The following is a 23347-nucleotide window of genomic DNA, read 5'->3' as shown; positions in this document are numbered from 1 at the left end:
GTGGGTCAAATTGTGTATTATATAATATAAATAAAGTTAAATAAATTACTTGCGAGAGTATAAAATGTTCGGTTACACCCGAACTTAGCCCTTCCTTACTTGTTCATATTATTATTATTTTATGTTTAGTTACGGTTAATTTAGTTCTGGTAAAACGAATTTTTGGTTTTTGTTGGCACCTGTAGTTAAATAATTAAGTTTAATTTTAAGTAGTCAAGTATATTTCATACAATTGTTGAATGCTTTAGACTAGAATTGTCAATTAATAAAAAGTAAGTGTTAAGAAATTCACTATGTATAAGAACTTGTGAAAATCTTATAATATCCGAGACACATGTAGTAACAATACTATTGTTCGTATGAATACCAGATGTGTGTCACAAAATACCAGCACTTTACCATGTGAGCAATATAGTATTTTGCTAGTAACAATATCAGTATTTTTTTGTGGTATTTCACTGAACATAGCTAAAAATAGGTAAGAAACCTAGGTGAGAGTTTATATACAAAACCTTTTTAAAATATTTTGTCAAAGTGAGTTTTCAAAAATAAATAAATGAAATGGAAAATAAAATAATTTTTTAAGTTTTTTTTTTTTTTCAAAACGCCAGCGTCATGTATCGCCGTATTTTGATGACCATATGTGACGGGCTTTTAAAAGCGTTTCAACTACTTCTGTAGAAAATACATATTTTTGCCATTTTTTTGTAAAGTAAAAAATTGCTTTCTCCATTACACATATGTATGTAAATATTTATTGTTTAAATTTTTTTGAAATTTCTGATGTCTGTGAAACAAAATTGGTATTTCAGTTTACGACAAATCGATGTGTGTCAATGTAAGTAGTAACCACAATACCATAATACTTTTAACATGGTATTTTTACCACATGTGCGTCTCGGGATTACAATTACATTTATTCAGAAATATTTTTTGTGCATTTTTAATTTTATTTTAAAGAGATTAGGGAGCATATTTGACAAACTTTCTTATTTTCCTTATTTACATTTATTATATTTTTTTAAATTTCCATAGGTTTTTCCTTCTTTTTTTATTTATTTCCACATCTTCCCAATGTTCGCTCGTTGTCTAACATGAAAATGCCTGGAAGCAGCAAAATTTTAAAGTAACAAAAACAACATAAAACTTAGCAAAGCAAGCTGTAACAATAAGAGCACTTGCCCTCACCAAGTTTACAGATACTTTGGGCACACACAAACTATAATACATTGTAGCACTTTCAAGTGGCGGAAAGGGCGTGGAAAACTATGAAATAATGGCAACAAAAATCTTTTCGAAGTACAACAAGTTTGGGAGGTAGGTAGAAATATGTTTTTTATGAAAAAACTAAGGGCGAACAAAAGAAAAAATGACGAAGGTAAAAAAAGCCAAATGTGAAAAGTTAAATTTCGTAATACTCATATCAAGTGGCGTAATTAGTCGAACAAAATAATATTATAATAAAAAAATAATAATTTTTTAACATAACAAACAAATTTAAAGTTTGTGATAGAGTCTGTGGTAATTTCGTTAACACTCTTAATGATGGCAGACTATTAAAATTTTACTTTCTAAAAAGTTTATACCAAAAAAATAGTGAAAATATTAAATCTAAAGACAAATTGCCTTTCTGTGAACCATAACTTGCTTAAGAACTAACTTAGCAGGTGCACTTTAATAAGCCGAAATATGAAATGTAAAGTGTGTGAAAGCCAAAAAGTGAAGAACATTACCCGCCAACAAATGTTATATATTAAAAAAACTGTGTAAAGTTGTATAATAGTTTGAGTTAATAGTAGAAAATGTGAAATATAATTTGAAGGAAATTTCAAAAGTTAATCATACGCCGTGGTGTCGTAATTTTACTAATGCAAATTGTAGTAAAAAATTATTTAAAAGATGATTTTTTTTTTGAAAACTGATGTAAGTATGTATATACAGCAATAACGAAATAAATGAATAATAAAAAAAGAGATTAATAAAAAATATTAATAATTTTATTATTGCTCTCTAAGAGAGAACTATGATTTACATAAAAGCCTTAAAAACAGTAGCAAGTACGATTTACTGAGGACTGCTATTTAATTTGCATTCAACAAATATTTTCTATGTTTTTGCTAAGAGTGAATAACAACCCGAAAATTTTATTTAGAATCTCGATATTTCGGAATTTTGTAATAGGAATCAATTGATTTTTGAATTTTGGACAATCACACTTATTAAATTGAATTACAAATTTATTTCTACAACGTCCATTTTTTCGGTATCCCGAAAGTTCAGAAACGATTCTTAAGGTTGTTAGAATGTTGTAATGCTTCGTATGCATGTTGAGCGGCATGTGGATATTTAATGAGCGCCATTTTTGAGCGGTTCATTCTTAAACTCTGCCTCTCAAAAATGTCGCTCACATAGCATTTCATATGTTTTAATCGCAGCGGCTCACCATTCAGCTGCTCGCTGCTTAATCGCTCATTGCGTGGCCGAGGCCAACGTTTTTTGAAATCATGATTTAATACTATTTTTTCTTGATCTAATGTAATATTTTTTACAAAGGGTGCAGTTAATTAATGCCGAACATATTTTTCACGAACCCAATATTTTGAGATTTTAAATTACATAGTCTAATGTTAACTATATTTTTCTGTAACCCGAAAGTTCAAAAGCGAATTCTATGGTTAAAAGCAGAAAGTTAATTACTTTCCTCCATATCAGTGAAGTAATACTCAGAAAACATTTTTCTTCTACTGTATGGTTATATATATAATATATTTTATACAAATATAGAATTTGTTTTCGATAAAAATACTTAATTTATTTCTTAATCAATTAAGCTATATAAAGTAGCATACTTTTAGGGTGGAACTAATATTAAATATATTTGAAATATTTGATATTAGTACTTTGTAGAGGAAATTGTAATTCTTATTGAAGATTGCCACACTAATCACACTTCAGTTTTTATTCCAACAAAAAATAAATTGATTTGTGAACTAGTGCCTAAAAGCGAGCATTTTACTTGCCAGTGAATCTAATCTAGTCTAATCAGTTTCGGTGTATTTATAAACGTTTGAGATTACAAGGCAAAGAAGGTAGAGGAAGCATTTAACTTCAATGAAATCAATACATAGGAAACTGCTCGTTAATTCCAAAAATGTTTCTATTTATTGAGATCTTGTATAGATAGAAAGCGTCCAGTGGATTTATACCATTTAATTTTCTTGCTAGCTACCGACTTTGCAATGCCACCCACCGCTTTCAAATAAATGTAGTTTTCCAACGCAACTCAGCGCGTTTAAGGCGTTCCAAAATGGCGTATGCGTAGATTGGGAGTGAGACCGTGCTTGATGTTTCAGCAAACTTTCTGCTGACACGCATGGTCTATCTAATAAACTCAACTCACACCGTAATGTTGAATGAAATGCATTTTATTTAAAGATTTTGCAAACGTTGTGAAAGTTCTTTTAAATTTCATTGCGTGAAACTCAAGGAATTCAACATTCACACAGTTTATAGCACATGATGAGGCGCTACAGCTCGAACATTTGCTTGAGTAATAGGTTAACGGACCAAACAGGAAGTGCGTGAATTTAATTAAAACTTCTAAGACGAAATATTAGTTTAGCATATGTTTGGGCGTTTAGATATATGTAGTTATCGTTATGGTTCTACACATCACGCAGGAGTGATTTGTGCGTTTTTGCGTTAGTATGCTTTGAAACAATTGTGTGTTTCATACTACGCGGATATGCCTACTTATGGGCGTAATTATTTTAATAAATGGTGGTAGAAGATAATAATATTTTATAGAATGCCGTACAAATTGCATATTCTGATATAATTTTTGTAATCCTAAAGGTATGCAACAAAAATCTTTGAGAGGCGCTGAATTATTGCGTACTTTTAGGACTTTAATTGCATGGTATCACAACAACAAACGAATTAACTTTTCCGTCCGCCTACTGCTGGAATAGTTTATGCTGCATACTTACGAGCGCAAGCACACTTTTATCGTTTCCTTTAATTACCGTCTGTTTTTGTTGTGAAATGTAATGAGTTCTAGGTGCACTCCTATGCACACTGAGCAAAAATAAGTATAGTAATGCTGACTCTTTGTAGCACACATAATAAATCAAACAACGGAAACTTCTAAATAATGAAAGAGCATGGATGCCAACAATATGAATTTCTATATAGCTAGCAGCATTATTTCCAACTTCTATAAATGCGATTAAAATATGGAAGTAAAATTATGTCAGCGCGCTTAAAAGTATGCAAAGAAATGTTGAAATTTAATGTTAAAATAGGAAATGTTTGATTTTTTAAATATATTTTTACATTAATGCAGGGTTTATAAAAATAAAAAGTGTATTTAAAGTGTGTAAAACAGGAAAAAAGTTGTTTGAAATGACTATGGTTGTACTTTTCTAATATATACAGACATATTTTCAGGCGCTAAGTCCATAAAATATAAAATTTACTGAGAATTTGTGTTTAAAATATACAAATTCTAGGATTTTTAAGCAACATGCTCTGCTGGTAGGAGCTTGTTATAGCCTTTTCCCACAGCCAAATTAATTTATCAATTAAAATTTTAATTGAGAACCAGTTTTTGCACTTCGCACTACCGGCTATTCAATAAACGATCAGCTGTTACACATTTCTATTTTTGCTTTTCATAAGAATTTGTTAAGTTTTCGATAGCCACCAAAATTATTTCCAGCAGCGACATCTACCGTCGAGTAGTATTGCTGCAATTTTATCAAAAAGGTAGCCAAAATTACAGTGTGAACAAAAACTAGCAGATATAGAACGTATGTATATGTAATTACAAATAAGTTCTTTCTCGTAAAGTTGCATTTCATTATCAACTCAATTAAAATTCTATTTAAAATCAATATAAAAAATTTGATTATTATTTTGTTTGGTAAATCGATCTAAATCAGTGCTTTAATCGAGCAAAAGTCGGTTAATTGAGCAATTAGCTCCTGTGCGAAAAGGCTATTATGCTAAAGTAATACTAATTAATTTTTGAGGTATACATTTAGGCTGGTTTAGATTTTAATTTATGCGTTGAAGTTCAGTTCAGTGCGATTGTACTAGAATCTTTCACTATAAATGAACTATTCGCATACAATATAAAGACGAAAAATGTGATGCATAGCATATATGAAGTAAATTATTTAATTTAAAGTCAATTAAAATCAATTTTAAGCTAAAGAGGATGCAGAAATAAATAAGTTGTTAAATAAGTTGAGGGAAAAACATGCATAAGCTTGTTTCAAAGGTTTCTAAATGCAAAATTAATAAATAAAACTATTTTTTTGCTACCAAGTGTCTTGTGAGCTGTTTTGTATGAGGTATATTTACAGAGGCATATGAAATAATTTTATGATTTTAAAGCAATTAGAAATAAATATTTATGGAAAACTGCATTTATAACTAATAAATATATTATATATTTATAAAAAAATTATTCGATAATTGTACAATCTTTTAGTAACAAGTTGTCACACAAATTCACTTTATATTTATGATTTATCTCCGTTTTTAAGGTAATATAATATAAACTGTGGCATACTTTGTGCCGCCTGTTGTGCTAAATCTTTAAATATCACATGTTACTTAGAAAATTATAAGACTATTTGAATTCTTTGTATCAGCATACTTGGCGAAAAAGCAGTTTGAGAGTGAGACCGTGAGTTAAAGAGAGGGTGTGAGATTTTAGTAACAAAAAATTTTGTGAAAGTGAAAGAAAGAATATAAGTGAGCGAATGCGTGCGAAAGGGTGGCTGCGGCATAAAAATATTAATGAACAACTTTCGCATTTTAGTGCCAAGTCGAACGCGTAAACCTCACTTTTTTATAACCTCACTTACTGCAAAAATAATTTTTGTGTCGCCGCAGATCTCTTTCCTTAGCGCAGTTGGGAATTTTAACAAAAATTTCTAGATTTTTAATAGCGACTAGAGTGCTTGTAAAACTTTTAGCAGCTATAACATAACAAACGTGAGAAGAGCTTCCGTAATTTTCATTCAAATAATTTCTAAAAATTTACCGAGAACACAAATTTTCATTCAATTTTTAATAGAATCCAAAAATCCTTTTTGACATATGTTAGTTCAACATTAGATTAATGCTGTATGTCAGGTGGTTTATTTTAAAGTAATTACTTTGGTTCTGTATCGCTTATTGTATAAAATGATGATTTTATATGAAAATAGTTAGACTGGACAGAGTATTAAGCACTCAGCTACACATCCCTTTAACAAGAAGTCATTTTGAAGAATCATACAATTTCAAAAATTTCCTTTAAATATAAAAATATGCACATAACAGCGATTAATGCCATAAAGAATTTTAAATATATATTATACCTTAGAATTCACTTTTTGATTCCTTTTCCACAGCATTTACGAGCACTTCACCTGTCTTCAGCAACAATTACAACAACCATTGCCAGCAACACAATGTCAACTACAACAATTGACTGTCACAATAGTATAACATCTCAAGTTTTACGCACCATTAAATTTTACTGAAGTCACACTGTCGGAGCGAGTGCTCTGCTGCGAGTCTGTCATGCCAGCTGTGGCGTAATACGTAACATTTGTTCAATGCCAGCAAATCAATATGGTATGGTGGTGAGGACTTCATAAAAAGTGTGACACCTTCGAGAGAGTGCGTGAATGTGTGTGCGCGTGTATGTATTTGTGATTAAGTGTGTATTTCTGTATATATTTTAAGCACCCACACACACATATACATTCATATGCCGATTCAATAAATTGAAATTAAAGTCATATAAGTAAAATGTATGTAAAATGTAATAAAAATGGGGCAACACTTGCAATTTCGTAAGGTCTGTTCGGTTGCTGCTGTCTTATGAAAGTAAATTTTTGTAGCTTTTAATCAAGCGAAGTGGTAAACTTGAATATAGATAAATCAAATTAAATTGATAAGTCTTCGGTAAATTAAAGGATTTCTTTCATGCTTACGCTCTTTTAGTTCCAAGCAGGTGCTGTATTTGAAGGTGCGTGCAGTAAAATGTACTTTTATTTAACAGAACTTAAATAATGAAGCAGATTGTAGTGAATATACTATCTTTTTGAGCTTGTTCAAATACCTGCCACGTTAAATAAATAAGCGGTACAGCAATAAAATAGTAAATGAGAACTCAACTTCAATACAGTTGTCGATTACACATGTGTTGTGAGTGCGTTTATGCTTTTACTTTAATTATTTTAGATTTTTTTAGCGACATTGAAAGCAAAGAAACTCAGAAATTACAACAAAAAATTATCACTGAAGCAATGATTTTGCACGAAAGACCAGCATTAAACCCTAAAAAATAACCAAAAATATTTATTTGACTACTATTACCAAATTCCACTAGTGATTTAAGGCAAACTAGTTACACTTGAATAAGTGAATTATGATTTCAATGCATCAACAAAGCAAAAGCTAAAAAGTGTGTATAAAAATCTTAAAATATCAAACAATACACAAATTATTATATTACATATGAGCGACGACGAAAGCTTAAGTTAACGCACATGAAGAAAGTAATATGTGACCCAGGTTTCGAAATTAAAATTAGTTTGACTTAAGTGCGTAGAAGTCATTTTAATGCAAATTTAAATCATTTAAAATTTTTATTGCACTCAACATGTTTTTTAATATTATAACATATCGATATGTTCCATTCCCATTCGTTCCATCGTTTCTTCACTATTCTTTATATGCCCTATTTTCACAGATATATTCCATACTGCTTTTTGCTATTGTTGTTGCTACAAACACCTATCTATATGTAGCATTAAACTCACTACTGTACACGTTACTCATACGCTATGGTGTACCTCATTTTTCTGCATTAAGTTGCGAAGCAAAATATTCACAAGTAAGTTTATTGCAAAAAAATAATTATAAGACGCCCGGTAATGTTGTTTGTGTAAACTTACAAAGCCAGTAAAAGTTTATTTAAGATAGCAAGCAGCCAACTATGTATATGGCATCTATGCGGAGTTCCTAAGTTCCTAAGTGTAGTGAGATATTCCAAAGTTCGCTCGCGCTGCAAAAATTTTTGAAACTTTACTAAAATAGACTAATGTTAACTTAACTAAGCGTTAAGTAGACACAAAAGTGCCCTGTTACTAGGCGGTATTTATGTCGCTACTCAAGTGCTGTTGTGAGTCCTTCAATTCAAAACGCAAGCACATTAACTATTCATATTCATACCTGCGTCTGTGTCTTGTATACAGGTAAGTTCGTATAAATGTATTGATTTTCAATTTTATTAAACGCCTTTATTCTGTTTACACGCAAAATAGCCAATAATGTGCTTAACGCTGGCTTGTCAGGTTGTATACACATGCGTATTGGCGTGTAAGAATATATAAATTTATGTTTGCTTGTGTGCTTGAATATGTACATTAGGTTAGGTTAGGTTATACTGGTAGGCCAATAAGCCACACATAGACCATTTATGTCCTTTGCGATACCAGATGGAGTGCCGTCACGTTGTCCACGAGTAGTAGTCATCCCTTAGGATGCTTGCGCTGCAATAGCAAACACATCCGCTCATTATCACTCGTTTTGTCCTCCATGTTGAGTTTTTAAAATTCGGGGGACTCTACCCCTAACGTTTTATACCTATCGCCAGGTACCTCATTAGCAGTGGCCAGTGTAGACCCTCATCTACCTTCTCATGAGGTTGCATGTGGAGGTGACCACCATGAGGAGGTGGATGAGGGATTACACCATCCTTAGCTAGGTGACGCCTGCCTGCAATGCTGTGGCTTAGCCCGTTCATGGACAGCTTTAGACCACCACCGTACATGCAACGCCACCCATTGCCCAGTCGACACCCTCGCTGGGGGTATAGCTAAGAGGAATTCAGTCGACGAAATATGTAGAATATGTGGTCAATTATTTCACTTGGATAAGTGCGGTATCTTGCCGATATGTACAATGTACATCTATACATATTGAAAACATAATTTAGCAAGAATTTTTTATTCAAAAATGTATCTATTTAGGTGTAGTATGCAGAGATTTGCGAATTTAAAGGAAGATTAAATAGCTTACTGCACCACACCAAATCATTAGTAGGAAATATTATCAGTTGAGATAAATAGTAGCTGATTGGTATTTCTAGTAATTAAAAATTAATATTTAACAACAATTTCGTACAAAAATCATACTTGATGTTAACCGTCACGCAGGTATCCTGGCCCGTATACCAGGCCTTATCGAGGCTCGCCCGCAAGTCGACACGTCCGTCCTGCAGGAGGAGTGGCTTATCCACCGCAGCCTGTGGTCCACCGTCGCTGCCGCGGAGCGGATACGCTGCATTGGCGCCAATCACACCGCCGACCGTACAGTCACCGCAACTGGCAGGCGAGACGTTGTGTGCTGCGCCGACAGCGCCGATGCTGCCGGCAATGGCAGTGCAGTCATACTGCGACCGTGTGATTATTGTCGATTGGATTTGTAAGATTTCATTTCATTATTTTGTTTTTGCAGCCATGGTGTTGTGGTAAAGGAGAAACGGAAAATGGAAAAAGAAATTCGATTAGTTGCTAAGTATTAGTATGTCTCACTGGTCGTTTATATGTTTATTAGCTCACATTTTTCAACTTGAACACATCCTAAACTGTTTACACTCCCGCCTCTGTCTCTACTACACACTGTCGAGAGTCCACGGTCAGCTCTTCTTCTCCAGTGATATTTGGTATTTGCCAAAGACAAATACATGCAAGTTGACTTTGTACTATGTTGGTTTACTTTTGATTTTTTATTGGCAGTCATTCTGATGTCGGCAAATATTGGCTCAGTTCAACTGCTTTTGTTAGCCTCTTATCCGCTCTGGGCTCTATCGTAATTATGTGCTTTATGTGTTGAAGCTTGTGCTCTCTTATTTATTAGCGTTTACAAGTGTTCTTACTTAGAGCTCTAGCTAAGAGATTTAGAGGTTAGATTTTATAATATACACACTGACCCAGCAATGTTGAATTTATTGAGAGAAAAAACTCAAACATAAGCGCCACTTCATCTATAATCTCGCTTTTGTTTCACAAATATATAATTATGTTTTTTTTTCATCTAAGAACAAATTGTCTGGAAGTAACGTTATTTGATCAAACTCTCTCGAATAAATTCTCGACAATACTAATTTTGAATACTTCACTCGAGGACTTGGACAATACTCCAGGTGTATCAGTATGGAACAACCATTTAGTTAGTTCGACATTCTGTCTCTCTTGAATGTGAGGCTTTAGATAGCCATCGCACTCTTTTTAAACTGTATAAAATTCTCTAGCGTCAAAAAATATCCGTAGGTGGGTACAGAGCTGTATGAGTTCTGCACAGACAGAGTAAAGATTAGCCAAACGGGGAGACTATAAAGTTTCTAAAGCGGCATGTACAAATAGAGACCACGTTCATACGGTTAGTTCTAATGAGTTCTTCGGTGAGTTAAGAAATGTATTCCAAAGTGTTTAACCTCGATACAAGATCTACGGTCAAGTTAAAGTTTGATAGGAGATATTAGGAGGCTCTTAGGTATTTTGCATAACATTTGTAGAACTCTTTCAAGATCCTTTTACATGGAGAAGACAACTACAACCGTAAAGTATATTCTATTCGAGTGTGCTTCTCATGTTAAATTCAAGGGCAGTTATTTGGCACTTGAGATGATTCCGCTAGATGAGTTATCGACAGAGGAAAATATAGAGAAAGATGTATTAAGCATTCTCAAACCATTTGCTGTTCAAAGATCATTCAAATATAGATCGACAGATGAAAGAAAATCAACAATCTGTGTACTGTGGCTTAAGGTCCATTTGTTTTACATAATGATCCTCATGAATTCTGCAGATTATTTTCAATCACGATGGGATTATAGTCGCCGTGGCCTTTTGAGCTGAACATAATGAATTAACAAAGCTCATACTTGAGCATCGGACAACAAAAAACTTTGACCGAACACCTTGCCAGGGACTTCCAAAATACATTTATAGGCTCCAAACCTTACGCGGCATTGGCCGATTTCAGACTTCACCGAGCTCTTAGCTCTGAACTTTCATATCCGACCTCAATATTCTCTCTTGAAAGAAACCTAAGTACACTTAAGCCTTATTGAATATTTTAATGTCTAGTAAATATTAGGGACTATCCTTGTATTTATTTTGTCATTATATATAGTTTGTTATATCAAGGCATAGTTGAAGATCAAACAAAGCGTAGAATCTCGGTAATTGGACTCGTATGCCTGCATTTTAACATTCTACAATAAATACAAGCCAAAGTTTTTTTAAATGCGAACAAGAAATCTTTCTTTGTTCAGTCACTTGTCAGCGGTCACGCTTCAAGTACTCAATTCGTTTACAAAAAAATTTAAAATACATATATTAGTGATTAGGTATTACAAATAAAGAATTCAGTTGTTTTATATCTGCTACCTGCTTAACTGCAGTTTTTCGAATTAAACACCGATCACATGCACCTCTTACATAATCGGATTTGTCGTCGCCAACACTAATGCCAAAAAGCAATCAACTGCTGCTCTCAAAATATGCTCTTATGTGCGACTTAACTTGCATTTGCGGCACTTTAGTGTTAACATAGCAGGGTCGTGAACAAATTCTATTATGTTTACTGACAGCAACATGTCCGCGCTGACGCAAATGTCACGCGTGAGCACACAACAACAACACACACACATTTTTGGAGTGTGAGGTGTGAAACGTACGTGTGTGTGTGTGTTAGCGGTGCATTTAAACGGATTTTCGCATAAATATTGCATACAACTAGGCGCATATGTAATTGTGGTGGCGCCAAGAAATGGGCTCGCCTTGTTGCACCGTTATGAGATACCAGCGCACAGGATATTCAATTTCCGGTTGAATGGTATTGCACTAAGGGAAAATAACTAGAAAATGTTTATGTATTGGTGAGTGCGTGAGTGTGTGTGCGTGAAAAAGAAATTGATATCTCTAGCAATGCACATATGTTTACTTCTGGCAAAGAGTGCACTTTCTAATTTAAATTTTCTATGGCACATACCACAAAACAAAACGTAGCAAGCCTATGATTCAGTTAGCGTTGCACGTATTTTTAATATGATTTATGATATGGTCTATGCGTGCCCTTGCAATAAGTGGGCAATAATAACTTTTGCAATAATATTCTCATGAATATTTCTTATTTATAGCAAAAAATAGCATTGTGGAGCTCAATTATTTTTCTTCTTAATGCCGCTTTCAATAACGTGGGGGAGACCCCACAATTTGCGCCAATTACCGTGGGATAAGCCTCCTCAACATCGCGTATAAGGTTCTGTCGAGCGTATTGTGTGAAAGACTAAAGCTCAGCGTCAACAAACTGATTGGACCTTATCAGTGGTCTGGTGGTGAACGAGGACAAGACGAAATATCTCCTGTCATCAAACAAACAGTCAGCGCACTCGCGTCTTGGCTCCCACGTCACTGTTGACAGTCATAACTTTGAAGTTGTAGATAGTTTCGTCTACCTGGGAACCAGCAATAACAATGTCAGCCTGGAAATCCAACGCAGAATCACTCTTGCCAACAGGTGCTATTATGGACTAAGTAGGCAATTGAAAAGTAAAGCCCTCTCTCGACGAATAAAAACCAAACTCTACAAGTCTCTCATCATTCCCGTCCTACTTTACGGTGCAGAAGCGTGGACGATGTCAACATCCGATGAGACGGAACTAGGAGTTTTCGAGAGAAAGGTTTTGCGGAAGATTTATGGTCCCTTAAACATTGACAACGGCGAATACCGCAGACGATGGAACGATGAACTGTATGTGTTATTCGACGACATAGACATAGTCCAGCGAATAAAAAAACAGCGGCTACGATGGCTAGGTCATGCTGTTCGAATGGATGAAAGTGCTCCAGCTCTGATAGTATTCGTTGCAGTACCCGCTGGTGGAAGCCGAGGAAGAGGGAGACCTCCACTCCGATGGAAGGACCAGGTGGAGAGGGACCTTGCTTCGCTTGGTATAACCAATTGACGCCAAACTGCCAACAGGAGGTATATGTGGCGCGCTGTTTTGGGCTCGGCTATAACCGCGTAAGCGGTGTCTACGCCAGTCAAGAAGAAGAAGAAGTAAAGTTGTTGGGGTCTCTTAAGTCTGGTATCTGTAGTGTTGTACTTGGTTTATCTAATTTCTTTACTTTGCGATTATTTATTATTTTCAGAGCAAACATTATTTTTAGTCTCTTACATATGTATTTAATTTAAACACTCTTTTAATAGTTGGCAGTCCTACTCAGTGAATATTTACTCTAACCATATTTTTAGCCTTCGCTCGTTCTCTTTTAGTTATATTTAACTGTATTGCAATAGTTTTTATAAATTTCATTTAATTAATAATTTCTAAATAAGTGGCAACACTCTTCAAAAACACCGCTTTTATTTCTAACTATTTAATTTGATATTGAAGACAACCAGAAAGCCTCTTTCGAACTCAATTTTAACAGCAAATTTAAATCAAATTACGGTTTTTTATATTTTATTGTGTTCGTCTCACCTGCAATGGACTAAGTGACTCACGCGCCTGCTCCTCATTCCTTGGCCAAACTTGATGTAACGACATTATAGCCTCATTATAGAAACGCAAATCCATCACTTCTTCATCCTCGCGACCGTAACTATAAAATGAAGAGGAGAAACAATAGAATATTAATAAATTTTTATAGAATTCTTAAATGAAGAACGGCTATAATAATTTATAAGAATGAACGTCCGAGCTTGAGGCAATTTTAGGAAGAAGAAATCAAATTCGGAGGGATGTCTGTATAGTTAACGTCTGGGTATTGTAAGAATACATCGAGAGCTTATCTTGAAAGTCTTCAAATAGGTCACAGAGCATCGGTAGTTCCAAAATGGCACATTCTGTACCTGAAATAAACGTCATCAAACGCTGAAACAAAGATGAAATGATTTCTCAATGGAAAGACATTCTTTTGAAAAACTTTTACACAAGATCCCTACAATCTACTCGAGCCTCTCTGCTCTGTCGTCAATAAATTGCCTTTGCAGTTGTTGTATCAATAAATTAAAGACCAAAAAGAGGTATATTAGAATCTGAGGACTGATTTATTCAATGAGGTTTTATCTCTTGAGCACTTGTGAAATAAAGAAGCTTTCCAAGATCAAATAAATCGGCTTTGTGAAAAATGAAACATCTACACTATAAAAGAATGCAGCGTAATTAAGTACCGTTAGCTCTCAAAATAGTAGTAGTTTACCTGACTTTCTGAATCCTAATCTATCTACTCCTCTCGTGATACTAGCATATTGTATGTGAAATTCTTTGTGCGTTACACATGCATGTGTATAGAATAGCATAGTACTCACCGAAATGTCAATGTCAATTGAGCATATACCCTGTAACCTTGTATCGCCTTTGGATCCACATAGATTATACCACGCAATATGGCCGGATTATTGCCGGAGAGTGTGATCTCACGCGACGGTAGATAGAGTGTGAGCACACAGTTGGGTGAAGTCTTCTTGTACACACGTTGCGTGCCGAACTCATCCTTGTGAGCGCATCTAATTGGGAAGAGAAGCGAAATTAAATACATGAAACTCAAGTGTACTTGGAAATTGGTTTTTTTAAGGTTGGCTTATGAATTCTCAAGTACTTAGCATATTCTAACTAATTCTTACAAATCAACAGTGATATCAATTGTTAGCTAGACAGTAAATATAAGTTGTTAGCTGGCGAAAAAAGATAGATTCATGGAAATTTTATTGAGTATTTTATTTTTATTTATTTATTTTTATTTTTTGGTTTTTGTGTTTTTATTTATTAAATTGAATAAAACTAAATTAATATTTTTAAGTTTATTAATTATAATTTTTTAATTTCTAAATCAATGTGAATGCTGAGAGAAGAAATAAATGATGTATGAAATAAAATGTCATTTTTTTACTTAAACGAACCCACTGTACCTCCACGAAGCCACATCTACTTTTCTCTATTAAAGCTTAATATCAGTCGCTATATATAAACTACTTTTGATCTATACGAAGCGCACAAAAGAAGGCGGTACTGAGCCTCCTCCCTTTTTGTTTCTTACAAGTGTTTGTTATGTAGTGAGCTAACAAATTCTTAGTAAGCGAATGCTTCCTATATCTATATCAATGTTCGTATGTATGTACAAGAACAAATCATCCAATGAGAAGTGTCAGCGCTAAAATATGCTCAATCATTATGTAAGTATAGAAGTATACATGTCCATTTGCCCACTAGATTGTTGCTTACAAAATTTGAGTGAACACACATTTGCGAGTGGGTATGGGCGGAGCCTTAGTATATGCTTGGAGAACGTAAGTGATCGCACCTACAGAGATAGTCTCTCTCACGAGTAAACAGAGTGCAAGAAAAGAGCATTAAACATGGGAGAAAGCGATATTAAGCTCTTCGGAGAGCATGCGTACGCAATCTCCGCAGCATCGGAAATGTCAACAGATAACATAAAAACATGTCTGATGTCAATAGGTTATCTATATATTCAATTCAACCGAAATTTCAAAATATATTTTAATTAATGTACTATATACAGTGGTGTTCGTATTAATAGCAGTGTGCGATGAAATATTTTTTAATGCACAATGGCATTTCATTTGCAATAGCGTTTGTATTTCCTTTAAAATAACTATTTACGATATTACCAATATTACGAAACTGTGCTTAATCTCTTTAGTATTTGAAGTATTCTGAATACATTTTCCATCTAAATTCAAGGTCCTATCGTTAACCATTTCTTTGATAAAATTTACACATTATTTAAGACAACGTAATATATTTACAAGAGATCGACTTTACTATCAACTGCACGGTGGGTTCAATAAACTTCCAGTATACATAAATTATTTTTCATTCACAGCACTTATACACACAAGTTGATAATTTAAAACAACATAAATTCTTCCGAATTTTACAGTCTTATTATCCGTCATAACTATAGTCGGGATTGGCTTGTTTCTGAATTTCTTGTCTGAGTGAGAGATAATACAAAACGTGCTGATAATATATTTAATTGAAATAATATCATGGAATATATGTGCACCAATGTACTGACTGATCCTACTTTCATTACTTTTGGCCGATCCATTGCTATATTAGAATTACCATAAATTCTTGTGCAATTTTCCTCAGAATCTCTTACGATGGGAGACATTTAGCAGTGTGTTCTTTGTAATCCGTATTAATATTCGTAGTTAACAGTTATATGCAGTTAAACACACGGTTTTGCCTTAAAGCATACTCCTGCACGCAGTGGTATTTATTTGAACGCAACTGTATATAATGCATTAATTAGAATGAATTGGCAATTTCAGTTGAATTGAATATAAAGATAAGGCAGAAGCATTCATCCGCCTCATGTCAAGCGTATTGACGTCAACGATGCTATGAATCATGGCACTGATGCTCTCTGAAGAGTTTGTTGTCACTTTGTCCCATTGTAACGGCGCATTTTCGCTCTCTGTTTGCTGGAGAAAGAGACAATACGTGTGATCGCTTACGCTCTTGAAACACATATTGCTCCGCCCAACCTCGCTCGATGATTGTTGATTACTTAAATTTTATTTTAAGCAACAATTTCATTGGCAAATATTCAACATATATAATTGAGAGAACATACTTCGCGCCACTCACTCTGCTCAGTTGCCGTGACAGAGAGACCTCAAAGAAATTGTGGTGATCTACATTCTTATCATTCGTGGACTTTTATGTCTTCAGTTTTGCTGAGAATATATTTTATTGAACATATGTATGTGTGAGGGCATGACTGCCCTTACGCAACCAAATTTCTATTTCAGTATTTCTTCTACAATTTCTCTCAGTTTGCCTAGCATTTTCTTGTTGTTTGGGAGAGTTAAATTTTCTCTTTCTTTGTTTGAGAACGGTAATATTAGCTTTCCAAATACTATCGCTAGAGTGGCTGCTCGTGCTCTTCTCTCAATATATAAGCAATTCGCGATCAGTGACTGAATATAAAGCGAAGCAGAAATTAATTCGGTATCGTTTCTGTGCTGCGTCTCTTTGGAGAAGGACTAAGGAAGAAGGTGAGTGCAGAATTTAATATATTATAATTTAATTATAATAATTACTGTTGGTCAAATAAGGAATAAGAATGTGAAAAAATAAATAGTGAAGCTGTTTATTTTGACTATGCGGTTATCTCATAAAAATTTATATTTTATTGTATTATTATTTTATTAATTCAACAGGCTCGTACAGCCATTAAAAAAATATAATCAAAGTTGCGATTCACCACCTTCGGGGGGACCCTCTAGCTTATAAATAATAAAATTCTCTGCGATTCACCACCCATGGGACCCTCCAGTGAATTCTAAATCCTGAATATAAATAAATATAGGCTTGTACAGCCAATAACTTACTAAAAACAAGAACCGCGATTCACCACCTTCGGGGGGACCCTCCGGTTCTTTATAATTAAAGTTCAACTCTGCGATTCACCACCCAAAGGACCCTCCAGAGTAAAAGGACAAATAAATATATAAATATAATAAATATAAAAAACCAAAGCAATGCCTACGCGATTTCTCAGGTAATCCACCTGAGAGAAACGCCGAAACACTACGGCAACCTTAAAGATCATTAATTTGCTTTATTATTATTTATTTCTTGAATATTTGAAAGTGTTGACCATTTCAAGTATGCGGACTGTCTCGCACGTAAACCACCGTGAAATATCACAATATATACATATTTATAAATACCGTAGTCGGCAAATTCATCATTGACATCATTAATATTTATAACAGCGTGCACTGGGTAGGAGTTACACCAACCAAATCTCTATTGTTATAGTTCGCCATGGCGTATGAGTAATAATATTTTTTATGGATAAATATTTATAAAACTTTAATATAGTAAAAGATTGCGGTTTGTTCCACAAAAGAATAATTAATTTTATCTAATATTTATGGTTTTTTTAATAAAAATCGTTCAAGGGGTATTCTGGTCTAGACGCATGAATTTTAGGCATTTTTTAAACTAAGATAAAAAAAAATTAAAAACATTTTTACTATCCACTTTTGTATATGTTTTTTATTGAGATTTTAATAATATAAAAAAATTGTCGAAATACGGGCCGGTGGAGTGGGGGCTTCAGAAAAAGGTGCGTCCTGCTTGACCAGAACATCCCCTTAAAATTATATATATCTGTGTATATTTCAGTACATAAAAGCAGTAATGCATAAAATAACTTTGTTGGAGAATTTCGTTCGCAGTAAATATATTAAGCACAAATTCAAACAAAATTTCAATTAATTTACAATACTTTTAATCCTGTACCTAGGGAAGGTACTTATGTATTTGAGTTTACCAATTCCTGGCATAGAGGCACATTATTACCAGTGAAACACGCCATCTGAATTCCTTTAGGATATTTTGTGAGAGATTTGCCGATATTTTCGATAAAAGAAATAGTTGCATACACTGTGGTCCTCATGTTCGACATATAGGGTTTTTGTAAACTGTGATCCGATTTTGTCTATGTCAAGAGTGATGCTACACTCTGAATAAATTATTTTCCTTAAGCTTCATTTCAATATCTTTTTTTATTGTAAAGCGAGGAATCGGATGATATTTCAAATAGCGTTATTTTTAAAGTTGGCGTGGTAACATCAATATACCAACGAAATGTTTCATAACACTTTTCGTTCAAACTGGTCAAGTTATAAGTGTACACCTAAGATATTGTGATTCTGTGGTTTTGCGTGAGGGAGTTATGAACAGGTAGGTTTTAGGTAAAGAAACAACAAGTTGCGAGAATATTAAAATAAAATTATGCTAAACGGCAAGATTTTCGTGATATTCGCTAAAGTGCGTCCATAATGGACTTACTGCTCAAATATAATGTAGGCGACATTTTTATGGGAGTCAGATATTGGAGTGTACTCCGGTTATAACAATATTAAATAGATTAAGAATACTTCTTTCTACTTCTTCTATTCACAGCTATTTGAAGTTATTCTGAAAAATGAAAAATAAACCGATATTATTTGGACTTTTCTTCGCTCTACTCCACGCAACGAGCACGAAGGGGGCTGACCCTGATGATGGGTATTTAACAATTAATGTGGACGCGGGAAAGGATACAGACAGTTTTTTAAGTTTGGCCAAAGCAATCGAAGGAAAGCAAAGTCTAATAGATGACCTGCCAAGCTTGCCAAAAGGTAATATAATAAGCATTTTAATTTAATCATAAAGTCGACTAATTCTTTTAACTCGGATCGATTAACTGTTAAGTCAGTGAGTCAGTAGTTTTCGAAGCTTAAGCAGGTAATAACACTTGCAATTGAATTATGAAAATAACACGTTGACACTTTAGAATTTCGAAACTTTTTCGATATTCCAGTGCCACAGATATTTTCGATAGTGAATAGAACCCATTTGTCGTTAGATAAATTCTGTAGAATGTTTGAGTGTATAATTAGAATATATTCTTTATTCACAGGTAGTTGAGAATAGCGGGATCACAATGTCCGTACGTCCAAAAATGGTTAATCGAACTTCGCTTAGTGTTGACCTCTTTAAATTAAGAGTTCTTTGCAAGAAACTACTACTCACGCACTCGTATCGCCATTTCTTTCGTTAACATTTGTTTCATTTCTCTTTACTTACAGTACAGCTGTTGCCACACCTCAGAAACGCTCAGCAGAACTTGGTAAGTTTCGCATTGTTTTGAATTGCATGCTTTATATTGTAAACAAAGATCTTATGAACGGTGTCTAAAACATACTTTTGTTGCTAATTGTTAATGGAATTTTACTTTTTTTAAGCTTGTGAAAAAATAACTAATGATTTGCGATCGATTGGAGAGAGCACATTTGATGACTTACCCTACTCCGTCCTCGGCCTTTATTCTGATAACCAATCTAAATTTTGCAGAGGCGCTTTGATTGACAAACGTTTTTTAATAGTGGGAGCAAGTTGCGTATCAACTCACAATGTTGAGGGAGTATCATTCGACTTCGATTTAGAATCGAAGAAAATAAAGGTAGTTATGAAGTTAGAAACTTTAACAAATTATCTTTAAACTTATTTCGACTTTTCAGGCAGTTCACATACATCCCGATTTCTCTTCAGAAACACCTTCCCTTAACAATATTGCCTTGATTGAACTGGAGAGTGATGTGGCTTACACTTCCAAATGGTATCCAGTGTGCTTATATACATCCCAAGTGAATTCAGAGCGTTGTGAGTTTTGTATTTGATTTGCATCTACTTTTATTTTATTGTACATATTTTAATAGATTTTATGGGTTTAAATGGGGGAATTCAGATTGTAGCAGAAACTGAATGTTTTAATAAGACCGGTACTCACCTGAAGCCTTTGAAATATCATCGCATTTTGTCTGGCAGATCAATATTCGTAGTTCAAGAAAGTTTTCCCAAACGCAAATTGTTCGGAAGTGTAGCAACGGATTCAGTCAATGTTGAATCTTTTGTGATAACAAAAGTGTTTGATCACTTGGACTTTATAGAAAGCATTGTATGGCCGAAGAGTGGCAATTGAATTTCGAATGTAATAATTTTCAATAATCAAATATACAAATAAAGTTGAACCGTTTATTCAACATATTTACAAATATGTAAAAGTTGTGCGTTGTTATTATTGTTGTTTTTTTGATTCGTTTAGAAAATGAACCACGATGGCGTATACGCAACTTCACTTATATTGATTATCGTTTATTGTTGTTGTATTTTCAATGTGATTGATTTTCCAATGACCCTTCTTTCGAAAAAAATGACCCGTCTCTTATATAAATAGAGAACAATTCTTTGTCTAGCCTCCAGATTTGACTACTGCTGGTTTCATACCGAACTCCCTTGTGTGGGTTTACCCTGAAATGTGATGGTTTTTGGAACTGGTTCGACAGGTAATGCAAACTGTTGGAAAATACGACAGTTCGGTCGTGAATTTTCGAAAGATAAAACTATAGCATCAGACAAGTGTTTAGTGCAAGCAGAAAGTAACTGTTTTAATTTGAGTGTTTGGTTGTAAATTAGCGGCTAATCATATTTGTATTTGATCGGCAATTTCTTTCAACAAACTTAAAATATTTAATCTTTGACTTGTTTCATAATTTTTAAATTAATTAATTTTTTTTTGTGGAAAAAAAGATTAGAATTGTATGAAAATTTTTATTTCTCCGCAGAACTAAAAAAAAATGTTCAATCGTTAGAAGAAATTTATTATCTATATATATAAAAATGAATGCCAATTTTCGTTGTGACTTTATAACTGAAGAACGGGCTTACCTATCCAAACCAAATTTTTAGGCTTTGTTTGGACTATTCAGTAGATGGTTTGTGTTTTGAAATTTTAAGAATCGGATACCAGGGTCTCGAGAAATAGGCCAAAACGTGGACCCGGGTAACCCCAGGATGTTTTTGTACAATATGGGTAGCAAATGGAAGCTGATTTCTATAGTATAGAGTATTTTTGATGCCGCTCCGTGACTAGGGTCTCGAAATTTCGGCCAAAATGTTTCAAAAATTTTACCACACATATGTTACATTTTTTTTTATTTAACTCATACCTACTTGGAAAGCTGAAAAGTCCTCAATGTATGGTGGAATTATTTTTAAAAACACACCAAAAACCCATTTGTTTGGTCGGATTCATCCCAGTTAGCCAGCGGATTATACGTTTTCATATTAACATACATACATCAATTATAGTTTAATCATTTACTAAACGATTTGTTACCTACTAAAAATACATACTACTACTACATAAAAATATCTGAGGTATTTGCCTATATTTTCGGTGAAAAATTACCCTTAGGCACTGATTTCTTCATGTTCGATATCAGGGGCCTTGAAAAGTCATGGTTCGATTTTGACAATTTTTCCACAAGTGATGTCACAGCTCAAATGCTTTATTCCGCTATCTTCATTTGTTCCTAATGTATATATGTATTATAAAGTGAACGAACCAAAAGAATTCAAAATTGAGTTATATGGGAAGTAGACGTAGTTGTCCATATTCCACCCGTGTCATCAGGGTGTCAAGAAAGTGTTATATACCGAATTTCATTGAAATCGGTCGAATAGTTCTTGAGATATGGTTTTTGACCCATAAGTGGGCGACGCCACGCCCATTTTCCATTTTGTAAAAAAATTTCAGTGCAGCTTCCTTCTGCCATTTCTTATGTGAAATTTGGTGTTTCTGACGTTTTTCGTTAGTGAGTTAACGCACTTTTAGTAATTTTAAACCTAACCTTTGTATGGGAGGTGGGCGTGGTTATTATCCGATTTCTTTCATTTTTGGACTGTGTAAGGAAATGGCTAAAATAAACGACTGAAGTTTGGTTTATGTAGCTTTATTGGTTTGCGAGTTATATACAAAAACCCTATTTGGGGGCGGGGTCACGCCCACTTTTCCAAAAAAATTACATCTAAATATGCCCCTCCCTAATGGGATCCTATGTTCCAAATTTCATTTTCATAACTTTATTTATGGCTTAGTTATAGCTCTTTATGTGTTTTTGGTTATCGCCATTTTGTGGGCTTGGCTTAACCTTCTTATAATGCCAAGAAATACGTGTTCCAAGTTTCATTAAGATATCTCAATTTTTACACAAGTTACAGCTTGCACGGACGGACAGACGGACGGACAGACAGACATCCGGATTTGAACTTTACTCGTCACCCTGATTACTTTGGTATATATAACCCTATATCTAACTCGTTTAGTTTTACGACTTACAAACAACCGTTATGTGGACAAAACTATAATACTCTCTTTAGCAACTTTTGTTGCGAGAGTATAAAAATATTTATAACGCAAAGCGAATTTCCGAGCAAAAACGGTAAGTTTTGAACTGTTGAAGTGAATTACACGAATGTATGTGTTTCCTTATTTGAAAAAACATATGGTGTACCACTATTAATGTAGGCATTTTTTTAATTTAATTTATTCTTTTTTAATTGAAAGAAAAATGCCACGACCCACAGGAGGAAATATAGGTCGGCGAACGTGTCATGCAAATGCTACGGCATTACAAAGGCGATCACAGACTCCAGATGAACGAGCACAAGCTAATGCATCGCAGCGTGAACGTAATGCACGAAATAGATCTGTTGTACCTGAAATTATGCGTGCTGCTTTTAATTACAACAGTCAGATTAATTACAGTATGTACGGATATATTGGAATAATGGACGCAATTTGTCCACATTGTGATGCGGCTAAATTACCAGGTGAAACGCTCGGCATGTATTGTGCTAATGGCAAAGTGAGATTGCCACCATTAGAAACTC

The 23347-nt window shown here is 34.1% G+C and overlaps 1 long non-coding RNA gene and 1 pseudogene across 2 annotated transcripts; one reads left to right on the top strand and one right to left on the bottom strand.

The window, feature by feature from the left end:
• The window catches only part of LOC128919755 (arrestin homolog), a 90918-nt pseudogene that overhangs the window by 3608 nt on the left and 63963 nt on the right, over nt 1-23347 (bottom strand).
• LOC128922087 (uncharacterized) lies at nt 17054-20632 on the top strand. Of its 2 annotated transcripts, XR_008471358.1 has the most exons (6): nt 17054-17112; nt 19034-19251; nt 19702-19742; nt 19858-20075; nt 20134-20275; nt 20332-20632. It is a non-coding gene; the product is annotated as an uncharacterized LOC128922087 (long non-coding RNA). The 2 variants fall into 2 exon arrangements; XR_008471357.1 differs by lacking the exon at nt 19034-19251 and having other exon boundaries at nt 17073-17112.

Source organism: Zeugodacus cucurbitae, chromosome 5 (assembly GCF_028554725.1).
Source record: "Zeugodacus cucurbitae isolate PBARC_wt_2022May chromosome 5, idZeuCucr1.2, whole genome shotgun sequence".
Taxonomy (NCBI): domain Eukaryota; kingdom Metazoa; phylum Arthropoda; class Insecta; order Diptera; family Tephritidae; genus Zeugodacus; species Zeugodacus cucurbitae.
Note: the sequence above shows the minus strand (reverse complement) of the source record. Positions and strands in the feature narration are given on the sequence as shown.